This window comes from Argiope bruennichi, chromosome 3 (assembly GCF_947563725.1).
Source record: "Argiope bruennichi chromosome 3, qqArgBrue1.1, whole genome shotgun sequence".
Lineage (NCBI taxonomy): Eukaryota > Metazoa > Arthropoda > Arachnida > Araneae > Araneidae > Argiope > Argiope bruennichi.
The window spans coordinates 37953234-37978359 of record NC_079153.1 but is presented as its reverse complement, the minus strand read 5'-3'; the positions used below and the strand labels follow the sequence as shown (position 1 = coordinate 37978359).

Sequence of the window (25126 nt, the reverse complement as noted above, 5' to 3'; positions counted from 1 at the left end):
CGCGCTCGCGCTCGCACAGGCACGCAGAGAGAGAGAGAGATTGTCTTTTATTTTTAGTAGAGAAAGGTAATAGAATAACAAATAACGAAGACTTTTAAACTCAACAACATTCAATTACTATATCTGAATAATATTTTCAGAATTTATATCTAGTGAATAGAACCATAGTAATTGGAAAAAGCAAAAATTCTTATATACCTGCAACAAACTTTTAAAATGTCTAAAAATAAAAAATAAAAAAATTTAAATAACGGTACAAATAGTTATGGGTTTTTCTATTTGAAATTATAAAGATAAATTTGCAAACATAAAATCACTTACGATCAAACCTACTTTCATTAAATTAAATTCTTTAAATCCAGCTTATAAAAGTAAAGTAAAACCTTTTAAATTGAACCCAGTTTTCAAACTGATAGGGAAATCTAAAGCACATAAATAAAAATATCATTCAGAGCTACTTCATTAAACCAATTTTACCATAAAAATGAAAGAAAAAATTTTATGATTTTTCCCCCTTCTTTTCTCTATCGATCTCTAAAATCAGTGCCTTAAGTCTCTTTCTCTTTTCCATCTATATAAGCTCTAACTATGCTAATTTTTCTTTCATAAAATTACAGTCATTCCTATTCCAAACCTTCGACGGTTTTATGCCATTTTTTTCCCTTGGTCTTACGTTTTATGCTTCCGTGGAAGACGTAAAACACATCTTTACGGCAGCTCTCACTTTTTCGCCATGTTTTACGATAGCTTCGTTTGCATTTATTTTACCAATAGTGCTGTAAACAAAAGTATGGCTGAAATAAAAGGGTTAGAAAACCTTAAACAGCTGTGTTGGTCACTATGACAAAAGTTTCCTTCAAATTTTCCCAAGAGTTTGGTGATTTGATGACATTCTTCCCCTCACTTGTGTATTTAAATGATGCCTTTTGGGACAAAAAGCTTTCTTTGTTGCTGTTATTTCTAAAAACAGAGCGTGTTTTAGTTTCCGAATCTAACTAATTTATTATCTTTGATAAAACTACTTTCCAGAAAAATGCATTTTATACTTGAAAGAGTTTGAGGGGTAAATTTTTTGTTGTAGAAACAAAATTTATTTTGTTTTAAAAATGTAGTATTTCACGCTCCTTAATTTAAATAAAAAAATTAAGAAATTATATATTTTAGGAAAGTACGATTCACTGATTTTGTATTTATGAATTTAATATGTACTGGAGCAGCTTATGCAAACGAAATAAGTTAAAAATTAGATTAATCAAAGTTAAATATTTTTATTTTATTTTATTTTGTATTAAGATAAAAACACAAATAAAATATTTACTAGATGATATGAATTACTTTACAGCTTATTGGAATGTGATTTTTAGGGATTTTTATTGAGTAAATTGTCATGAGCAAAGTAACGTTTAATAAATGCAGCAATTCATTTTTGAGTTAAAATATTTACTGTTAACTTTTTCCTCTTTCATTTTTCTTTTTAGAAATTAAATTTTTTGTCTTGTTCACCTTGTTCAAGAAAGGAAATAATTGGAATTTGCATAATTCTCATTTTCCTCCTTCAAAAGTTTGTTTTTTAATCGGAAGGAAATAATAAAATGCTTAAATTAAAACATTTCGTTGAAATTTAATTGGCATTTAATTGAATTAATCAAAAATAATAATGCATTTAGAAACGTCTTCATACAGTTGTTATAAAATAAAAAAAAGAAGTTCTTAGAAAGGAAAAGATTTATAACTATTGTTTCTATTTATTATTAATAAAAAATATTTATAAATTCTATTACCATAAAAATTATAAATAAAAACTATTATTGTTATTTTTTTATTAAAAAAATGACTTTTTCAGGAGATTTTTCAAAAATTAAATTTGATTCTAATTTAACAAACGATCTTATAAGTATTTACTGATATCTCACCAGATTCCAATGCTTTAAGAACTTCTCTTAATTCCAGATGATATAATTTTTTAAATTGTTGATTGATTTCTGAAAAAAAAATATTCTGAAGATTTGAAATAGTATGATTGAAAATATCGCAAAATTTTATCAAGATTTCAATATATCTATTTACGGCTTACAAATTATTATCATTTATTTTCTCAGCAACACAAGTACGTTATTAATAAGTATAGCAAAGATAAAAACAAAAAATCATGAAAAGGGATTTTAAATCCATTGGAAAGTTTATTTAAAGGAGAAAAGGTTTTTATATTACCACAGATACTAAAAATTTATCTCAATTTTCAAATATGTTTGATGAATTAAGCCAGTCAGATATTAAATAATTCTAATTTTCAAATAAAGTAAAAAAAAAATCTAAAAATTTTTTATTGAAAACCTTTATATATTTAGATTATATTTTATATTTCGAGATTCATTAATGAGTCGATGGTTTTCTGAAATAAATATTGAGCCGATATTTTTAACATAGCCTTTACAGGAAACTAACTAATACTTTCGAAGTAAAAAATTTTCATATTTCAACTCTCAAATAAACATTTCACATTTAAATTAAACTTTAAATCGCAGGAAATCTCGGTTCTTAAGCATTTATATCCTGAGATTATTCAGAATGTTATTTGTTTCAGAAACAGCTCTTCCAAAATAAAAAATAAATATCTCGCAAAAAGTTTAAAAGAAAAAAAAAGAAAGAAAAAATGAAAACATTAAACTAGAATTGACTTTAAAAATAGGAAAAATATGCAAGATACCATATTAATGCGTTGTGAAAAATAGCATACTCCTAAGAAAGTGGAAACATAAGATCACTGTTTGTCCATTATTAACATTTAGTAGCTAAAGACTATTAAAAATTCATCCCCCTTGTAAGGAACCACCTGATAAAAAAGTAATAAATTTAGGATTCAGCATTCAGACACTACGATTCAAAAGTAATCTTATCTTCATTATTCAGGAATTTTCCTTTCCTACCAAAATATATTACCTCGACCAAAAAGCAAACTTATCGATAAGGAAATCAAGTAAAAGAGTGTTTAATGTCGCATATCGTTCCTAAAGCCTTTTTATACGCATTAGACGCTCACCTCATGAAAAATACATTTATAAAATATGTACACGTCTCCGGGATATTATCATCGTAGAAAAGGGAAGAAAGCAGATTATTTTTTCTCGGGGTTATGCTGCTCGGAATTGTTTACTGAACACTGCAGGTCAAAATAACAAATCTTTGGAAATAGGGAAAGTTGAGCTATTTTTTCTCATCAAGTGAGGATTGAATAAGTTTTAGGTAATTCGTGTTACTGAACACTGCAAGTCTAAATAACAAATCTTTGGAAATAGGTAAAGTTGGGCTTCTTTTTCGCTATTATGAAAGGATTATCTATGTTTTAGGTAATTCATATTCTAAGGATGATCTTTAAGAGCCAATAGAGATGATTTTGGATTGTCCAGAAAATATAAATGGTATTTATACAAAAAAAAAGCAAAGATGCGATGTTTTTTTAAAAAATAAAAGATATGTAAAAAATAAAAAGTCTATATTTCTGATGGGAAAAAAACTTGATAATGAATAATTTCTTATCAACTTGAAAAAGTGAAAAAAATAATACATATAAATTATCAGATATTAATAATGATGTTGTAAAAATAATTAATTGTAAAATTTTTCACTTGGTTATACTGTTTACTGAACACTGCAGTCAAAATAACGAATCTTTGGAAATAAGGAAAATCGAGCTATTTTTTTTCTCATCATGTAAGGATTGAATAAGTTTTAGGTAATTACCTAATTATGTAATTAGGAATAGATTAGTAATTAGGTATTTATAATATACTCTAATATTTTATGTTTTAAAATGAATTATATATATATATAAAGGTGTTTTTTTAACTATATTTCAAATATTTAATTTTAAAAATTTTATCTTAAAATATAATTTAATTAATTTTTTATTAAAAATTTATTTATTATTTTTATTAAAATCAAGTAAGTTTTAAAAAAACTCAGAAAAAGAAAAGAATTTTGCTTTGACCAGACGAACCCTTGATTATATTGTATTTGAAAAGCTCTTAATTTCAATGCATTTTAATTTTGTCAGACTGATATAATTTCTCTCTAAAAAACTTCCTAGTAATAATATTTTTAATTCTTTTTCTTTTAAACTCTGTTTTCTTCTCTAAATTCATATTTTCTTCTTGATATCTATATATAATTCTTGCCATTCTTAATTTTGAAATTAATTATTAAAAATAATTTGCAATGCAATCAATTAATAATAATAATGAACAACTATTCTTTTATGCACAAATTTGTATTATTCTTTGTTAAAAAATAATATTAAAAAACAGCAGTCAATAAATTCTTAAAAGTCGTATTATCAAAAATTTTCCTTAAAAAAATTAAATTAAATACTGAATTAAAAAAGAACTATAGCAGTATATATTAAAGTGGACATGTACACTACAGGATATAGTACAAATTTTCCAAAGTGCACCCCTTTCCCTCCCAGCACCACCTGGGTTTATTCGTTCATTCACCCCTTTTCCAACTAAAAAAAGGAAAAAAAATTGGGTAACCCATTGAAAACTCTACCCCTTTCCGTTAGACCCTAGAAAGGGCCTCCCCCTTCCTTCTTCTCCCCGTAAGTCCCTCACTTCCGCTCATTTTACCCTTGCAGCGACTTTCACGTGAACGCTAACCCTTTGGAAATAATCACTCCTCCCATCAGGAAGTTTGAGCACAATGTCTAACCAGACACTATGCTCAAACTAGCATTGTGCTGAACTTGATGTCTAACCAGGCATTGTGCACAAGAGAACGAAACTAGTTTAAAAGTTATTTTTTTTTCATCCAGAAAAATGTGCTCTGATTTTAATTTAATATTTAATTTATTTGAGTAGCAATTGAAGTTTTGGTAGATGCATTTGTAATTATAATTTTGCACAAGAATGAATGAATTTTTTTTCTTCTTTTGAACTACATTTCCTTCGTTTTATAATGAAAAAAAATTATATAATTCAGGATAACATAATAAAGACCAAATGTATAATACTATTTTAATTTTGGAATGAGGCTAAAAAGATGTGACGTTACTGCGTGAAAAAATATAATATGAAGTTGGATATCATGTGTATCTACGTTTCTCGTCTTAGAATTCTCGCGAATTAACTTTTTGAGTAAGGAGAAAAAAGTTGAGCTCATTCTTAGTTAACAATTGTGATTAAAAATAAATATTAAACACGTTTATTGTGCAGTACATCAATGTTCTTGAAAAGGATAAGTAATTTTAAGACACATAATCTAGAAGGATCTTTCAAAACTTTTGGATAAAAATATAAATCTTGAGTTCAAAGGTTTCTTGTTCATTTTTAGAATTGATTCTTATAACGTAACATAAGATACTATGCGAGATTCGACGTTCTATATGACGGTTCGGATGAAGTATGAATATTTTATGATTTGATAGAAATTTATAATGATTTGAATATTTTCTAAATTGTTTTCACTTTGTGAACAAATTTACAATTTTTCCACATTTAATTTTTGTACCTGAAATAAATTAATAGCTTGTTTGATGTCTTTTTATAATTTTTCTGAAAAAGATGTACATTATTTTTTCAGTAAACAGATAATGCGTTATAAGTAAATAATATAGTGATCTCAAAACCGGTGATATCAGAATATCAATCCTTTTGGGTTTCATAAGAATTAGAAATGATTTGAATAAAGATTAAAAACATCTTAAATCATGGCTTTTAAATAATTTTTTTGCAGTATTTATAGAAGTTTTCTTTCATATTAAGTTCAGCTTTAGTTATGATTATTTTTGTGATTTCTATTTATTATATATAAATGCATAATCATATTCAATAAAAGAATAATTAAATTTCCCATTGTACCTAAGAATAGTTATTTTTCTTTCTTAACTAGTGTTTCAAGTACTTTGGAATATGTAAGAAAATCTTCAATTTCAAATACTTTGTTTTTGTAAGTGAATTTTCTATGTGATTTTGTCATAATATCTTTTTAAACACAGAAGTGTTGCGTTACCTTTCACCTTCTTTTACTTGTATTTTTCTTATATTTCGTTTATAAAATTTCATCTCTATTGATTTAATATTTATTTATTCTTAAGTATTAATACAAAAAAAATTGTGGAAGTTAAAAATAAAAATATTTCAATGTAATATTCAAATATATGGAATAGAAATATAATAGTTTGAGGAAATGATAAGAAAATGGCAAGAAAATGGGCGAAAGATTAAAAAAATGTTTGCTACATAATTTTGACTTTTAATATCTTTAAACTAAAATTTTACTCAGCATATTATATTTTATAGTAGAAATTACTAACTATTTCCTTTCATCCCTTTCATTCTCCTCATGACTATATAAATCCATTCTTAATATTTACAGTTTTGGTAACTCTGCCTAAATTCGCAATATTAAAGCAATATATAATGAGCTAGTAAAGTAATTTTTACTGTCACCTAGATTATGGATATATGAATATTTTAGAATTTCGGGTTTATAGCAACACAGTCCGTTTCTTCAACACAGAATGCTAAATTTTATTAACTCGACAATCAATAAAATGCAAAATTAATTATTGTTATTTATTGCAATAATAATAATAATTAACGAACAAAGTATAAAGATGGTCGTTTCATTTCTAATAGTTTGTTAGAAAGATAAAATTATCTGCAAACTTTAAGAGGGTTATGTAAAAATAATTATTTTCGGTAACGCAAAAATAGATAAAATAATAAAATTCCGCTGTGTTTACTACGAAATGCTTCATATTTTTAATTTCGCTTCAGTACTAATTTCATCTTTATAGCTACTTTTTTATTTATTTGATTTGTTTTTCGAAATATTTCAATTTTTGAAAACTTGTGTATCAAACAATCTAATACGCAGCAAAATTTCGCAGATTTACTTTGAAGTTTTATTACAATAGGTACTTTTCTCTATCGAAAAAAAAATCATGGAAGTAGAAAATTAAAATATTTAAATTACTAAAAACACATCTTACATTAATTTAATTACTATCTTGCATTAATCTTGTATCTATCAGTTAATATATTACGTAAGCTTAATGATTAAGTCAGGAAATTAATGAAAAACTCAGAACGAAGCTCGAAAATAAAAACTATATATATATATATATATATATATATATATATATATATATATATATATATATATTTGACATGAATTTATACATTCAAAATGCATTTAAAAAGCTGGAAAAGAAATCTTTTCAGAGTATTATTAAAAATCTTGTTAACATAAAAAATAGTTGATAGAAAAAATAGTTACATTTCGATTACTTTAAGATATCGTTACAAAGAAAAATAAAGTATTATTTCTCAGTAGAAAATTGATTGAAAATTGTAAATTAAAAAAAAAATCATCTAAATAAACCTTTTTTATCAAGGAAAGAATGAAAAATTCTGATTTATTTAATTGTTACCAGACATTTTTTAGCATTCTGACATTTTAATAATATTTAAATGTAATGCATTTTAAACATAATAAAGCATTGCGTTATCATTACTTATTTATATTTTCTAGCAAATTATCAAGAAAAATTACCCTCTTCGTCATTTTCTTGCCTTGATTACCTCATAGAGAAAGAGAAAAAAAATAACCGGCGGAAATTCTATAAAAAATGGTTTATAACCTCGATTACTTTAATAATTGCTGCCATAAACCAGAAATTGAATTATTTTTTCAATAGACACTTTGTTGTATTGTGTGATCGATGAAAATGTACACGAATAAAATCCTCGCCGAAAAGAGTTAATGACATAGAATCAGTCATCATTATACGGAAAGAAATGATTTTTGTATTCCGAAAGCTGATTTGAAGTAATTTAAAGTTATTGAAACTGGAAACATGAAATTTTTCCTCTAAGGTATTTTTAATGGATAAGTTGAAAAATATTAAAATGACATTTTAATAAAAGTTATTTTATTCGAAACTTTGAAAGCGACAACATTTTCATCAAGATGATTTAAAGTACTTTTTATGACACAGTGGTAATTCCTTGCAATCAGAATGAAAAAACACCATATTATGAAGTGAAAAAAGGAAATTCGCCATCCGCTGATTTAAAAAAACCCATAAAATTCGAAAAAAGAAAAACGAATGCATAAAATTTTTCTATGAAAACCTTAAAATTACTGATCTAAAATTTACTCTGAAAATTTATTTTTAGAAATAATTATAACAAAATATGGGGTCTTCCATAATATAAAAACTATAATTTCTATTTTCTACATTTTCAGAAAATAATATTATTTTTCCTGAGAATAGCATGCATCAAATATTTGCTTAGGAAACTTATTTTTCAAAACAAATGGGACTATAAGAATTTCAGTTTTCCTTAATATCAAAAATATTAATTTTTACTTCTATTTTTTCACATTTTAGAGAAATAACTTTATTTTTTCTTGAAAATGTAGAAAAGAAACTCAAAACATTTCTTTTTGAGTTACAAATTAAAAATAATTTTGCTTTGTTATATACCTTGAAGTAATATTCTTCTCACATAAATTTTCCATGCGTTTCCCATGTTATCTTCTTCACATTATAATCAACTAGGTATATAAACTGTAAAAAGATAATCACAAAAACAATGAGAAGCCCAAATCTTAATGGATAGAAATGAAAATTATGTACACTGATACAAAATAATATAGATATCAATAAATACTTACTTATTGCCATTGAACATCTATTCTCTCCGCATAATCTCTATGTTCTTCATACAATGGTAGAGATTGTTTCCTAAAATAAAAATGAAAATGATTCTTCAAGGCGAATTAAAATGTTGATGTTCTTCAATAAAAATTTCGATATAAATATTTTTATATTAACCTTTTTTTTTAATTTTGTTCCACAGTAGTGGTAATTTAAAATATTTTTTATATTTTTTTAATTAAATAGATTGCTTAGTGATTATAAAGTTATTTTAATAAACTTCCTAGAATTCTTAATTTATATATTGTTATTTTCACAAGTAAATGACATACTCTCCACTTTTAAATGAGAAGTATGTTAAGTATGTTTTTGTAAAGAAAAAAAATTCAAAATTATAAAAGATTATGAGCTTGAAATATTTTTGAAAACATAATAAAAACAAAAGACGGTATTTTCGATCTCGATACTTCACGATCTCTAAACAGTAAAAGCATTAACTCGATTAGCTTATGTTATGTTTATTGCAATCATCTAATTGTGTGTATTTAAATTAGGACTTTTTAATAGCCAAATGGACTTTATGGATTATGGTTATTTATTCAAAGGAAAAATGAATTTTAAAAATTGTTTTGAGTTATATGAAAAAATGGACAGTTGACTTGATATCTAATAGTATATAATAAAATATTTCCAATATTAAATAAATGTAGTGCAAGTTTCTGAAATTTTTTTATAGATATTTCGCTTAACATAATGAACTTCAGTTCTTTTAGAATATTTAAAATAAATATAGGATAATAAAAATTTTATGGGAAATATTTCTATTTTCTTTTTTTTTCCAAAACAAGAAATAATAATAATAGCGGCGGTACTATGAAATGTACGTAGTGCAATTTTTGGATAAGATACAAATTTCTGAAAGATTAATTTTTTAAATTTTTTATGTTATACGGTAGTTACGATAAGTTAAGTTATGATATTGCCTGCATTTTAAATGATAAACAATGATATCATATAAATGCACTCTATTGTATTATTTTTACCCTACAGCTCATACTTTTAATAAAAATGCAAATAAAATAAATATATACTAAAATATACACTATAGGGTACCAGACAAATTTTATTTTATTTTAGTTTTAAAAATAGAAGAAATCATTTAATGTTTTTGTTATTAATTAAGATACAATGTCTTCTTGTTAACTAAGTATTACATTTTATTGTTAAAATTCTTTTCTGGTACAGATCAATAAATGATGTTTATTAAATAATATATTAAATTAGTTATAATTGGCTTACATTACATAATTTGCTGATTATGCATTAATTCAAGTTATTTTATTGCTGTGATTCCAAACCTAAAGCTCTAAAGTAGGAGAAAATTTCTAATCGGAACTTGGCAACTAAAATGATTTCAAGCTATAAGACTGTTAACTTGAATTTGCTAATTATGGTGATTCAAAAACGATTTTAAACGTGAAATACCATGCGCAGTTGTGGTTGTTATTTCAAGATTCGGAAGAACAAATGAAAGCTTTAAAACTGAATATTTTTCGCTACAAACACTAATCAATACGGTCTACATATAAGGTTTATATTCCCTTCCATAAAGAAATTTATACCATAATAAACATCAAGTTCAGAACATTTTTGATACCAAAATTTTTTTTTTTATTAAGCCTTACTTAACGCTGCCAAAACCAAACACACAAAATATTAAAAAGAGAGAGAATGTTAAAGTATTATTATCTAACGCCAGAAAATATTCCTGTTTAGCAACAATCCTTTGCTAGAAACGATAAATTCATCGAGAAACTAACTTCAAAAAGAACTATCTTCGGGGATTTTTCCCTAGATCTCCAATCGGGAAATTCATGGCATTTCCCACCATAATTTATAATATCCCAAATCTCATTTTAGGGTTATCCTTCAATCCTTGCGCACCTTGACTATGCTCCCTGGCATGGGCCTCGCGGGGATTTCCAAGGAGGTGGTTAGGCGAGGGGTTTGTTCGGAGGTGATAAAGGCAGACGAGTGAGATAAGAAGCAGAGCATTCTCTTTTTCTATTTTCTTCCGACCATCCCTGCTTATTTCCTTTTCCCGATAGCGCCCAAAGATGCGAGTGGAAGATGGTGTGACGTCATTGGGAAGTATCATGGCCGCTGGGTTTGACATGAGTTGGAGGATTCTGGGAGCAGGCGTCGAACTGTTAGGGCGGAACTAACCGAATTCGAGATGGAAAAGGCACAAGTAAAAGGAAAAGGGGGCAGTGTAGTTGGCGATCGAGATATTTTTGATCGTTGAAGTCAGGGAGTCAAAATCCTGAAACGCCGAAGCTACTAATAATGGGGAAAGTCACCCATGTCATGAGCAAAATAGGTTCTCTTCCTTGTTATATTTCCAACCCTTATTAAAAGATTAAATTTTTGTTTAATAACAATTATTAATGTTTGTTAAGTTTAATTTTAAGGTAATAAAGATTTACATAAAACAAAAATGCATAAAAAGAGACTGAGCAGAATGTTTTTGGCTGCAGAAGCAGTTTCGAGCTTTGTAAATACTGCACAAATTCTTGTAATGTTAGACGCTACTTAAAAGGAAGAAAAAAAAAAGTTACTCTGATCATGAACAGGATATATTCTCTGTCGTATTATATTATCATCTCTTATTAAATATATAAATTTGCAGAGTTTAAAAAATTTTTATACCTTTTTTTTATAACTTCAACGTTAATTTAGAGAAATTAACAATGCACTGCTAGAAACGACAGACATGGGAACAGTATGTATCGACTAAAACATTTTAGGCAATTGGAAATGAAATCATAATTCTTTATAAAATTTTTCAAAGGAAGAAGGTAATTCCGTTCGTATATATGATAACGTTTTGTATTTACTGTCATATTCACTTTAAATATATATTTAAAAAATTATTGGATTAAATCATTGAATTTCTGTGACCATAATTTATGAAATTTAATAATCTTTTTGAAAACAAGGAGGGAATTTCTATTGAAGGGAGATAAACACGGAAATAAAATTCTTCGCACTACAAAACTGTCTGTGAATTAAAAAAAAAAATTCTAATATTTGCTATCACATTCATATTATGTGTCAAGCATGAATGTAAGTAGAAACATTTTATTCCATTTTTTTTAAACATGTTATCCCAAAAAATATAGTTTTTCTGTTTCAAATATCCCTCTAAATATTTTTTTCTTTGTTCAGCATTATGAATATTATTTGTTCATGATAGTTTTCTATCTATCCGGTATGTTTTTATTCGTTACTAATATTAGCGGTTGTATTTATGAAATATGAGTCACTTTCGATTTTGAAATTGCGAAATGTAAACCTGTCATTTAAAGTAATGAACTTAGAAGCAGTCAACGGCTATAATTTTCATATGCATTAAATATTTAAAATCATTCAAAATAGAGCCCCCGATATTTCATTCAACCAACTCAATTTACATCCATGGCGAGTTAGATAAATGATGAAACACAGTCTTATTTGACCAAAAGTTATTTTCTCATAAAAGTGGGAAGGGTGAAAACTTAAGTCAATGTGTTGTTCATTATTTTATTCATGCTATAGAAAAAGTAATTTTAATTTCCAATTTGTTTTTAATTTTTAAGATGAATTTTTAATTGTCGCTGAGACCATTAATCATTTCTAGCCATCAATCAATTGATGTTAAGATTGATGCTTTTTCTTTGGAATATGGTAATTAATCAAATAGCATCAATTTATATCATTAAACATAATGTAATACTGCATAAATACTGAATATATGTAAATATATAATTTATTTCAGTTTTCATTATTTTAAATTAATATTATACTTAAGCTATCTTTTATCAAAACTACAGATCTGTATGATATTTAACATTTGTGTCTGAACAAATAATAAGGGAGCATTTTCAGTTTCATATCTGTTTAAGCTCCTTTCAAGACAAGCAGTTTAGCCTAGAGCTATTACATATAGTTAACAAATATAATTTAGAGGGTACGGAAGAGCACTTCAAAGCATTTTTTATAAGAATTTTCAGCAAAATTTTAATTAATTAAAAATCAAACGAAATTTTGTGATTTTTCGCGATAACTCCATAAAATATTTTTGCACAAAATTGAATTTCCCAACATCTTAAAATTTAAAAAATGTTTCTTTTTTTTTAAATTTATTTTGTTTTTATAATTTTTTCGCATAACTTACAATAGTAGAATTCCTTATTGCAATGAAATTCAAAACGCTTTCATGTTTCATCAAATATTTAGTCCCTGAATTCTGTTCAAGGGACATGTTATATTTAATTCTGTATTTCAAAAAATAATGAAATAATTGCTTAGCTGACTGAAAAAAAAAACATATTTACGCTTTTTTGCTTCTGAATTGTGCTGCAATATATTTCTTCAACAGGTCACACATTGTTACTATCTTAGCTAAGATTATTCACTGTTTGGCGATTAAGATTTTATATTTAATATAGTTTTATATAATTTGAATATTTGTTTTACTGAAATATTTCCCTAAATATGTCAGTAAAACATGTATTCAAAATTTTTATGGGAAATTATTTTAAACAAAAAAATATATTTTGGAATGTATTTTAATATATAGGATTTAAAAATAGTATTAAAGAATGTTATTAAAAGGTTTTCCCTCTTGATTTCTTTTACAAATTAAGTATTATTAATTATTAATTAAGTATTAAATATTAGTAATTTAAAAAAAAAATTTAAATAATGATACAGTTATTTCAAACACAAAGTAAAATTTTCAAGTCTTCATCAGAATCACAAATTTGTGAACAAATATTAACATCGAAAAGTAATTTGATATTTCATTCTATGGTATGAATTTAATTTTCAACCAATCTATCAATTATATATTGAGAAAATAGTAAATGTAAATTAATTTGTTCTTTATGAAGGTAAGGTATCAAATAATTTTAAAGTTATAAGAGAGGAAGGGATATTTAGAGGTTACTTGTATATTACTTGTAAGTTTGGATTTAATTAAAATCTTATTTTTTTAAAAAAAATATTCTGTTATTTATATTAATAATGAAAGCACTTTGAGAAGTTTTTAATGGTTTCAAAAACTCAAAGTTAGTAAATTGTTAAATAAATAAAATGTTCCATGGATTCAACTTAAATAATACGATTCCTTTGTTAGATACATGCACGCTAATACTATATATTTGTCATATTAGAAAATATTATTAAAAACGATTATTTACTACATATTCTTGACAAAATGTTGTGACAATGTATATAGATAATATTCATTTTAGTTAGTATTTAAGTTACCAAGCTTAAATAGTAATCATTCATTTTTTTTCATGAAATATGAGTGAATTATGCACTGAAGTTATAATCGCTGTTATAAAGAAAAGATTCTTGTATTACTTCAATTAAACACATAACTAAATATTTTTTTTAAAAATTAATTATTCATAAATGGATTTCTTTTTGTAAACTTTTATGATTGTGTAAACATGGTATCATAATTACGAATACAAAATGGTACTCATACAAGTCTTCTCCTTTCAGAAAATTGAACTACAATTTAATATTTGAAGTTCCACACAGCTAAAAGAAACAGACAGCGAGAAGTTTTTAAAATTTTGATTAAAATTTTTCATCCTTTTTATTTAACCAGATCATTTATAATAAGTAGAATCGGCCATAAATATTTTTATTCTACGTTAGTACTCATTGAATTTATACTGAATGAAAAGAATAGGCTCAATTTAGAGGAATAGCTTTACATGCAGATTGCTTATCTAAGTCCGATAAACTTTTTGTATGATTATGTAATTTTTCTATGTTAAAAGTTGATCATTATTTAAAAGTAGCGTCCCGAATATTTCTCAAAAATTTCTAATTCAATATTTTAATTAAAATTTTTTTGAAATTTTAAATTAAACTCCAATTTTTTTACACTTTCTTGTTCTACTGAAGCTATATAATTCTAAAATATTAAATTATCGTAAAAAACTTGAATAACAATGAATGAAATAAAATTGCTAGGAAACATACCTATTAGCATATTTTAACCTCTTTGGTCTTAAATCGATGAAAGATTATTTACATTTCGATAGCTTTTCCTGAGTTACTGCAGAATTTTTACAATTTGTTATCTGTCTTACGGTTTGGCTCTGTAGTGCTAAATTTGCTTCAGTGGGCTTGTTTACAGACTAGTTGCTATGACTACAGCGTTTTTAAAATAATGTTTCCTTTAAATCCTTTAATACGCTTAGAGGTTACGCATTTTTATAAGAAGCATTATAATACCACAAATTCTATGTGTCTGAAACATAAACATTTTAAATCGCATAGCATTTGCTTGCTTTCCTTCGCAAAAACTTAGTTAATTGGATGTAGTTATACAATTGGGAATTAATGATTATTTAATGAATTTTGAATTAAGGTGTAAGTGATGTAAGCAAGTAGTATCAAACACTGAGCCATTACACTATTCAACAGATTGTTTTTAAAGTAATAATATTTCTTTTTAAAAAATGCAATGGCCGTATTCCTCCTGCAGTTTTTCAAAATTAGTCAAGTTTAAAAACTTAATTATTTGAAATAATATCCAATTTTATAAATGCGTTCAAAATAAATTGGAAAAAATTCTTCTGATGTAAGATTTTTTTTAATGGATACAGATATTTAATATGATTCGAACATGTTTTGTGATTCACTGAACGGCACTTTACTATGCGGAACAAAGGTCAATGAAGGAAACAAATACTTGACACCTAATCTAATTAAATTAAATATCGATAAAATTATTTTATTATTTGTCATGTTTTATTCAAATCATTTTATATTCCATGAAGCTATATGACGAATTTTTTTTATCGAAATGTAAGAGTTTCAAGTGGGGTTTTTTTATTTGTTTGAAACATTGTTTAAAGAATAGCATAAACTTTATCAAAGGTTCGTAATTAAATCTTCAAATATGAATAAGATCCTAGATTTTTAAAAATAATTATGAAAGTCAACGCTAATAAAAAACTTAAATTGTTGGATTTGTTTTAGGTCATTTTTTTGTATCTTCTGTACTTTTTTAAGCATGTATTTTTGGCGGTTTTTTTTTCTTTTGTCATTTACTGAAATAAATAATTATTTCTAATAGTTATTGAATTTTAAACTTATATTCGCGTTTTCGAATTTCAGAATTCCGCATTGTATCATTTAAATTTTCAGTATAAATCAATTAATTGGATTATTCAGAGATAAATTTGCAAAGCATTTGAAATTTTTTGTTTAAAATATTTAAGAAAAATGTTTTGCATGTGTCCGCATATATGAATATTTTTTCGACAGATTTTCAACAAATTGTTTGCGTTAAATAAATAGTATAAACGCTAGACATGAACTATATCATTTCATATATAAAACAGTAAGTGTTAAAATAAAATAAGATAATAAGATAATATAAATTAACATTTAAGAAAAATAATATTTAAATCTTTTAAATACATTAGATTATAAGGAAGTACATCAAAATTTTTAAATACTTTCTAGGACGGATTTAGACCGCAATATTTCTGATTTATATTCAGTTTCAATTTTTAAGAACTTTATGAAATGTATTTTCTTCAGGCACTTTTTGATAACCTTCAGTTTACCAGTTTATCTCAGTTTCTATTTTTTTTTTTTTGCAAACTTTTTAAAATTACAAATTGTAGAACTTTTTAAGTTTCTTACCAAATAACTAATAAAATTTAATTCAATAAAATGAATTTAAATGGAAGATTTAAAATATTTTCAATTGAAAAATATTATCTAAAAAAAGAATAATAATCCTTGATCTTGATCACAAATTTAAAACACATATCTGCATGAAGCAAATAAAAATTTCTATCTGAAAAATTTTGTCATTTGGTATTTAAATTTGTGGTTCTAAGTCGGAGAGAAAGCTTAAGATATGATCTTTCTTCTTTAATCATTCAGAATTTTATCTTACATTGAAATTGTTACTATCCGCACAAAACTAGAATACATCAACTGACTGTATGTCTCAAATATTATAAATGAATTTAAATAAAAAAAAATGTTCACCTAGTTATTTAAAAGAATTCCTATAAGTATATTCAAGTTGTGATTTTAATTTTTATAATAATAAATTTACAATTTTCCATATTCGCTAATTTTTTTCATTAAGAGATAAATATGCGTTTTAAAAGTGCCATTTTTATGAAAATAAAATTTAGAAATCATTTTGTGTTTTCATAAAATCATTAAAATATATATTAAGGGATAACAAAAAATTTATATCGGAATATTGCATTACAATTACTGTTTCACCAAAAATATTCTGTGTGTGCGCTTCTCGTTTCATTTAAATTTAATTTAAATGAAAATATATTTTCCTTTTCATAGTATACGAAAGATTAAAAAGTTTATTTCAACTCAAGTATTGGCCTTTTTATCTGATCGCGGCTCAAGAGAAAAAAAAATGTCTCACTTAACTTCCAAACAAGATGTTAATCTAATTAAACTAAATTAAATGTTATTGCGCTCATAAACAGTATTTCTTCCATAGATAATGCTTTCAAGACTATTGTTAACAAGATGCCTTTGGCACCCAGTGATTCAGGAAAATGTTGGTAGTGTTAAATTTCAATGAAATTTTTTTTGAATAATGTAATGTTTAAGATTTCTCCTAAAAAAGTTTTAAGTATCCAATTGCGACTGACATCAAAGAGTTGTTATTTTAATAGTCTTACATTCTGTTTATTACGTGGGAATATGAAACATCCTAACAAAATCACGTCACGTTACATGAGAATACTATTTAAAATAAAAACTTTCAGGATAATCAGTTTTCTAAATTTTAAGGTACTGTAATTTCGTTTTCTTACTTATTATTAAATTACAAAAACAGAATATTTTTTCTTCAGCTTTCAGTCATGGAAGCGATTAAATATTTGACAGAACAATAAAAGCGGTTTGAATTTCAGTTCAACAGTGAAATCTACTGATGAAAATTATGTAAAAATTATTTTAAAAAGTTGCCAAAAATCTTTAAAAAAGTTGCACCATAATTAAATTGGTATAATTTAAATTATTACTTTTTGAATTTGAAAGATATAAAATTCATGTTGTGATATAATGCTTTTGGAAATTATCACCGAAATTTAACTTAATTTCTAATTAATTAAATTCTGAATTCAAATTTCAAAGATACTTAGCCTAGATCCATATTTTTACACTCCTAGGTATAAAAATGCCAAATTCGGCGACTTTAGATCAAACGGTCTCACCTGTAGAAGGCCAACACAAACACGTAGATGCGCGCATATTCATTTTTATTATTAATGGAGATTACTAGAATATGAACTTATTAATATCATTCAAGTGATTTTGTACAAAATTTATTCAAAATTTATTTTGTACAATTATCTTATATTTATCAAAAGACATAAACTGATTAATTGCCTTTTGCCGCTTTTCATCTTTAAATTCATTTTGTGGATTTTATGATTTCATTTAATTAATTATAATTTTGTCATCAAAAAATATTTTTTCAATTTCAATCATATTTAAGATCTTAATTTTTTAATTATTTTTTAAATGGGGCAATATTTTCCAAAACGTGCGAGAAAGCTTAAATTATTTGAAAGAGCACCAAATAATATTGAAAGTTAAAAATTTATCTTAAATATCAACAAACTCAAAGACTGCTTTATATACATTACTAGACATTGTCGAAGCGTTCAATGAAAAATTTCCAGATATTTCTTTTAGTGCATGTCTATGATTTAATATAGAAGCTTTTCTTTCAGAAAGTATAAAATAAGCTTAAACTAAACTAAATTCTAGACTTTTCTTACCCAAATAAATATTCTTTATTTCTGCCAATAATGAAGGAGAATGTGTGTAGTTTTCTAAAAGGTATACCATTGAGCTTGAGCGACAAGACAGAGGGAATTGCAAAGAAATTCGTTTCACATTTCAATTAGAATTTTAATTAATTAAAAACTATTGTTGCACAAACATGGTTTTTCAACTGTTTTACAATTTAAAAGAAGTATTTTTATGGATGTCAGTTTATTTCCCGTTCTTTTACTTTTTTTTGAATTTCAGAAATTTAAAAAAAAATGTTTAATTTTCGAACAATATATTCCATTATTGCAATGAGATTCAAACTATTTGTTGTTTCAATGAAATATTTAATCGCTTAATTTTCTTCTATTGTTAAAAGTTAAACCATCTTTCTTTTTATTATCTGTGAAATTTATATGTGAAATAAGATGATGAAGTTACAATACTGCGAAATTTGACTTGCAATTAGAAGACGGATTTATCGGGCATATAGCTATCAATAGCACTATACTTCATTAAAAGCTTATTTACAAAATAACAGAATAACACTATTTTAATAATAAAATTTGATACTTAGTAAATATTTTGTTGATGTAATCAAGAATATCAAGATATGCATACAGAGTTTAAATAAAATTAAACACAATCAATATTCCCAGCTAACTATATTGTCGAAAAAGGGTCTAGCAAAAAATATATTGTAGTTTTTTCAAGAAACTCAATATTATTTCTACAAATTCATGTATATACTTCCGAACCCTTTGTAACATGGGTCAGATTTTAATAAAATTAATTAATTTAAGATAAAAAAATTATTAAATTTTAATAAAAAATGAATTTTATGCGCTCATTGAATACCAAGATATGTAACAAGATTCACCTAAAAGAAAAGCAAGTAGGATTTAAAATGTTTCGCTTTGTTACCAGAATCTATAAACTATCGGGATATTTTATTGCAATCTTTAGTTACATATTAACAGGAAAAAGAAAACAGAAATATGGAAACATAAATTGATAAATGAAAAAAAACTTTAATTATATACATTTATTTGAAAAATTTTGTTATATAAATTTCAAATTAACATGGCCTTTTTAATTAATTTTGTTTTTTATTATAGAAAATTCTAATAAGATATTTGCTACAAATATTTCGCTACCCGAGTGTTTATTGCAAGCCTGATGTGAATATGAATGGAAGCTAACCTTTCCTTTTTTAAAAAAGAAAATAAAATGACTAGCTGTTTGAGCTTCAACCCAGGACATTTCAGAAAGAAATTTCACAATCCAGGATACTCATGAAGGGCAGAGGATCTTGAGTAAAGTAAAATAAATAAATAAACTAGAGGCAACTATCTAATTGCCTCTAGTTAAATAATAATTATAAGTCTTGAAAAAAATAAAGTAGCAAAAATTAAAGCGCATAAAAAATATTTTGTTCCATATGTATAAGAAATATATATAAATGCATATAGTAATACATATAGTATACATATACATATAGTATAATAAATATGTATACTATATGTATATAATTAATACATATAGTAAAAGTCTGAAAGAAAAATTCTCTTGGTGCTAATTTTCTTGTTCTTTAATATGAACTATTTACTAATAAAAGAAATATCGGTTTTAAAAACTGGGAAACTAATGTAAATCAACTAAAAAATGAAGATTAAAAAAAAAAGATTCCCTATCTGAGTATAAAATTAAGAGTCATTTTCAGGTACTGATCTCTAATTTTCTGGCACAATTTTTGGATGATAGTCAAACTCCCCCCAAACCCCCCCCCCCAACTTTACTTAAAGGTGACCTTCCACAACACCTTCAGGTGATATTTATTTTTTATATCAATTTTTTGTTAATTCATTTTAATTTCCTTTCTTTTTACAACTGATAGCTCTTTCGGATAATTTTATTAATGTTTTAGGAACAGAACTGCATTTTTAGTACTCTAACACAATGTTTTCATAATATTTCGTTAATAGATTAATGTTTCATAGATTTATTTTTATAGATTTATTTTTCATAGATTTCATAGATCATTTCATAGATTTTTTTTTTCATAGATTTATTTTACTTTTTATAACGTTAACTTAATTTCGAATTGTTTATTGTACAAACTTACCATTTACTAATACGTATAAAATGAGTCATTCGTGGATATATAATTCAATTTTTTTTTTATGGAACACTTGTTTTCCCCCTATTTCAGAATATTTTTAGGAGAGACAAAGAAGCAAGAAGTAGAACGCATGACCTTCTTTAATATATAGTAATAAAACGAAACGCATAATTCACTTTTACATTAGTTTTAATTAATATTAACTTTCCAAACTAATTTTAAAATTAGAATAATTTTTTTTATTACGAAATATTCACTTAAATCCGGAACATTTAACTAGAATTCGAATTAAACCTGGTCAAATAATATACAGTCAAAATTTCTGGCTGTCTCTATCAATTCGGAATGCTTTGCCGCAGTAGATAAACGTATGTGCAGAAATGTAGTAATTGAAAACAAATGTTTAAAAACTCACTTAAATGTTTTTTTATATACATCAAAAGCCTTTTTTGAATTGAATTAATTACGTTGAAATTTAAAACAGCATAACCGGATGCTGCTGCTAACGCCTGGTCTGTCCACCATTTGCAAAGTAGGAAGGAACTCAGCATATCCATTGCCTACGCAGTAGTGTCCTCCAGCTCTTATTCGTGCCCACGCGGGGTCTAAAAGTCACGTTATGTCGACGTCAGCTTTTTTTTTTCTTTCTTTCTTCTCTTCCTCTAAAATGCACTTCAGGATTTTTTTATTCATTGTAGACATTTTAGCTGCTGTCATCTCTTTCAGCCAGTATTTTCACTTCTTTTTTTATTTCGGTCAAAAGAAGAAGAAATATTATTTTAGTCTACAAATTTATGAATAAAGCCTTTCTCTGAGACTCTTATGATTCTGTATTAAAATCCGTTACTGTTCGGATTGTGTGTGCTTACTTGGCAAAATGCGGATTAATGCTGACTTCTGCATTCTGGTCCATAAGATAAAGGATATCTGTCGCAAAGTTTATTTGAATGGTAAATTATTTTTCTAAAAAGTTACATTTTCCTTAAATCTTAGATAAAAACTGAATAATTTCAAAGATGCACTTTGATCCGAAGTCGGAGCTAATTATTTAATAAATCTTGCAATTTTTTTTTATACTGAAAGAGTAATTTTATCTTGAGGCTTCGAACAATATCCAGGAAATTAAGACTGTAAGCCAGACAATAAGCTTAAAAAAATATTTTGTTTAAAAAATGATTGGAATTTAATTAGAAATTTAATTACAAGTTAATTATAATTATTAATTCAAATTGATTGTTAAACTGACATTTCAAAAGAAAATTAATTATTTTTATCCAATTATCTCTGAAAACTTCAATACATTAAAAAAAATATGGAATGTTTTGTAATATTCAAATATCTTAAAATGTCTTCATTTCTTCCAACGATATTTTATGCATTATAAAAGTTGTTACTACAAATTTGCATGATTAAAATTTTAAGATTTGAAATTAATTTTAGTAGCTCTACATATAGTTAAAAAATTATAAAAATATATAGGAAGGAAATTAAATAAAATTGTTTTTAATTTATTACAGGCAATCAAAACCAACAATTATAATGAATGCTGTAATGTTATCATGATGTAAGCATAAAATAACAATATTACATTTTCACTCATTTATTTCATTTAAAAATTTTCACAATACTTCATTTTAAAAATTTAATAAAAACTTATTTCACTTTTATGAATTTTAAATCAACTCAATATTTTTAAATGAAAATGAAAAACATTTAGATTAACGATGCTGAGGAATCAGATAGACGGCCCTTAATTAAAAAAAAATGATAACTAGTAAAATAACATATTATTGATGACAATAACCCTCATAGAGTAACTAATACAGATAACTTACAGCTGAAAAAGATCTATCTTTATTCATCTTATATTAATACCACTTATGCGAAATTAAAAAGATCGACAAAGTTGTGTTAAATAATTTTGATTTCAAAAAGAATATTCCAGTGTTTTTGATTAAACTTAGATATTCAAATTTGGAGTAAATGCACAGTTTTAATTTTACAAAAAATTAAAATGCTTTAATAATAAAATAGCAAGATGTGAAGCTATGTTATGTTTCTTTAAAAGAAGCCGAATTCATCTCTTTAAAATTATTTTATAATTCTAGATCTAAATTCTTTTTCATTTTATAGGATACATAACTGTAAATACTACAGTACTAATACAGTATGTAATTTATCTTCCATAAAACAAATCGCATCCATATTATTTAAATACTTGTTCACAATATCCTAAACAAATTTTCGACTTACAAAGGAGAACATATATTGAAAAAAACCCAACAAAAACCTGAAATTGCGACGAATTATTATGAAAGAGAATTGATGCACAATAAGGAAAGAATTTTTTATCATCTTGTAAAAAATAAATAAGAGTACTTTCATTACAAAATTCCAAAATACATAAAATAAAATGGAGTTGGTTGCTCAAAAATAGATTTCCTGCACATAAAGTACGTGAAAAAAAGTGTTATTCTAATTCAAAACGCTTTATAAAAAATTTTCACATGAATGTTTTGCGAGATTTACAAATATGTTAACTCTATTTGATGAGAAAATAATCTAATTACTAACCAACTGTGTAAAAAATTAGCAACATTACATTGTATATTAAATCAGCATTATTGTTTTATATATCAAATTAGCACTATTACACAAAACATTTATTATATAAAAGCAAAGAGAATTATTACATTAAACATTCTAAAATGTTTTCATTTGGAAGAGGAATTTCATGGAGATAAAATTACTGAAAATTTTATGTTATGTATACATTAAATTAGTTTTGAAATAATTATTTTTGTATTCATGCTAAAAGCTGGAACATTGAAATTCGAGTGTTTTTTAACTTTTCTGTACGAAATCAAACAGACTTGAAAAATTTACATATATTAAATTCGACAAAATAGAAATTTAAATGCTAAATAAAAGTCCTTAGTTACGCCATTTATTAATATCATTTGGAAATGTAATGCACATTTTAAATAATAGAATAGTTACCATTATAAATAATAAATAGTAAAATAGTTACTATTTTTAACAATAGAAAAATTTCAATATTTTTCTCACACTTTATTTTTTATCTTCAAATAATATAATATTTTTTAAATACTGAAGAATAATGCCAATATCATATTTTATTTTGACCACACAAATTAAAATATTTTAGTTTCATAAAATGAATACTAAATAATACTTTTTAAAAAGTGAACTGAAAATTTTTACAGTAGTTCTACATGTATTGTTATCGAAAGTATCTAGTTAAATGAAATGATGTTTCTTTTGGTGTTATTTAAGAAATGTTACTTCCTTTGAAAATTTCTATTAATCTGAACTTACCAATAAAACTACCTTCCTTGAAATAGCTTACATTATATTATATCCTAAAAAGGGAGACTGAAAACTACTTTTGTCAAAATTAAGCATTTAATCCAGATATTGATAACAATCGTTGCTCACAAATCAAAGATACATAATTTTTTTTTTCATTTGAAAATATTAAACGATTACAGCATTGAAATAATTCCGTAATCGATAAATAGACAGATAAGCAGAATTCTCTTCAATAAATATATTATACTTTCAGAATACTACTTTAACAAATATCAATTCCTTTTAATATCAATTCCTTTTAATATCAATTCCTTTAATATCAATTTCTTTAATATCAATTCCTTAAATATCAATTTAATATCACTGCCTTTAATATCAATTCCTTAAATATCAATTTAATATCAATGCCTTAAATATCAATTTAATATCAATGCCTTTAATATCAATTCCTTAAATATCAATTTAATATCAATCCCTTTAATATCAATTCCTTAAATATCAATTCCTTAAATATCAATTCCTTAAATATCAATTTAATATCAATCCCTTTAATATCAATTCCTTAAATATCAATTTAATATCAATGCCTTTAATATCAATTCCTTAAATATCAATTTAATATTAATGCCTTTAATATCAATTCCTTAAATATCAATTTAATATCAATGCCTTTAATATCAATTCCTTAAATATCAATTTAATATCAATGCCTTTAATATCACTCTCCTTTAATATCAATTATTAAATATCAATTTAATGTAAATTCCTTTTAATATTATTATTATCAACTCGAAAAAAATTCTTCATGCTATCTTATATAATTTACAACAAGCAAACATTTGTTGAATATTTTCCCAAAAAATCAATAATGAAACTTTTAAATCCTCAAAATATATTTCGAAATAAATGTCATATATATTAGTAGTATATTCTTATTATTTTTTGCACTCTAAATAAATCAAATACATTTATTTAATTATAAATACATCGAGATCTGCAGTTTCATCGTTGATTTTCAGAAAATATATTAAGTAAAGATTTGTTTTTATAACGAATCATAGCATAATAATTGAAATTAGATAAACATAGTGCGAGACTAAACACATATTTTCAATACAGAAAAGAAATTTTTAAGTAAATTTATTTACAGTTTGAAATTAAAC

At 24.9% G+C, this 25126-nt stretch overlaps 1 long non-coding RNA gene across 1 annotated transcript in view; it reads right to left on the bottom strand.

Moving 5' to 3' along the window:
- The window catches only part of LOC129963042 (uncharacterized), a 44093-nt gene that overhangs the window by 15048 nt on the left and 3919 nt on the right, over positions 1–25126 (bottom strand). The window contains exons 2-3 of the long non-coding RNA XR_008783945.1: positions 8683–8752; positions 8492–8575 (exon numbers count right to left, since the gene is read on the bottom strand). This is a non-coding gene — a long non-coding RNA (uncharacterized LOC129963042). The remainder of the gene's footprint in view (positions 1–8491; positions 8576–8682; positions 8753–25126) is intronic.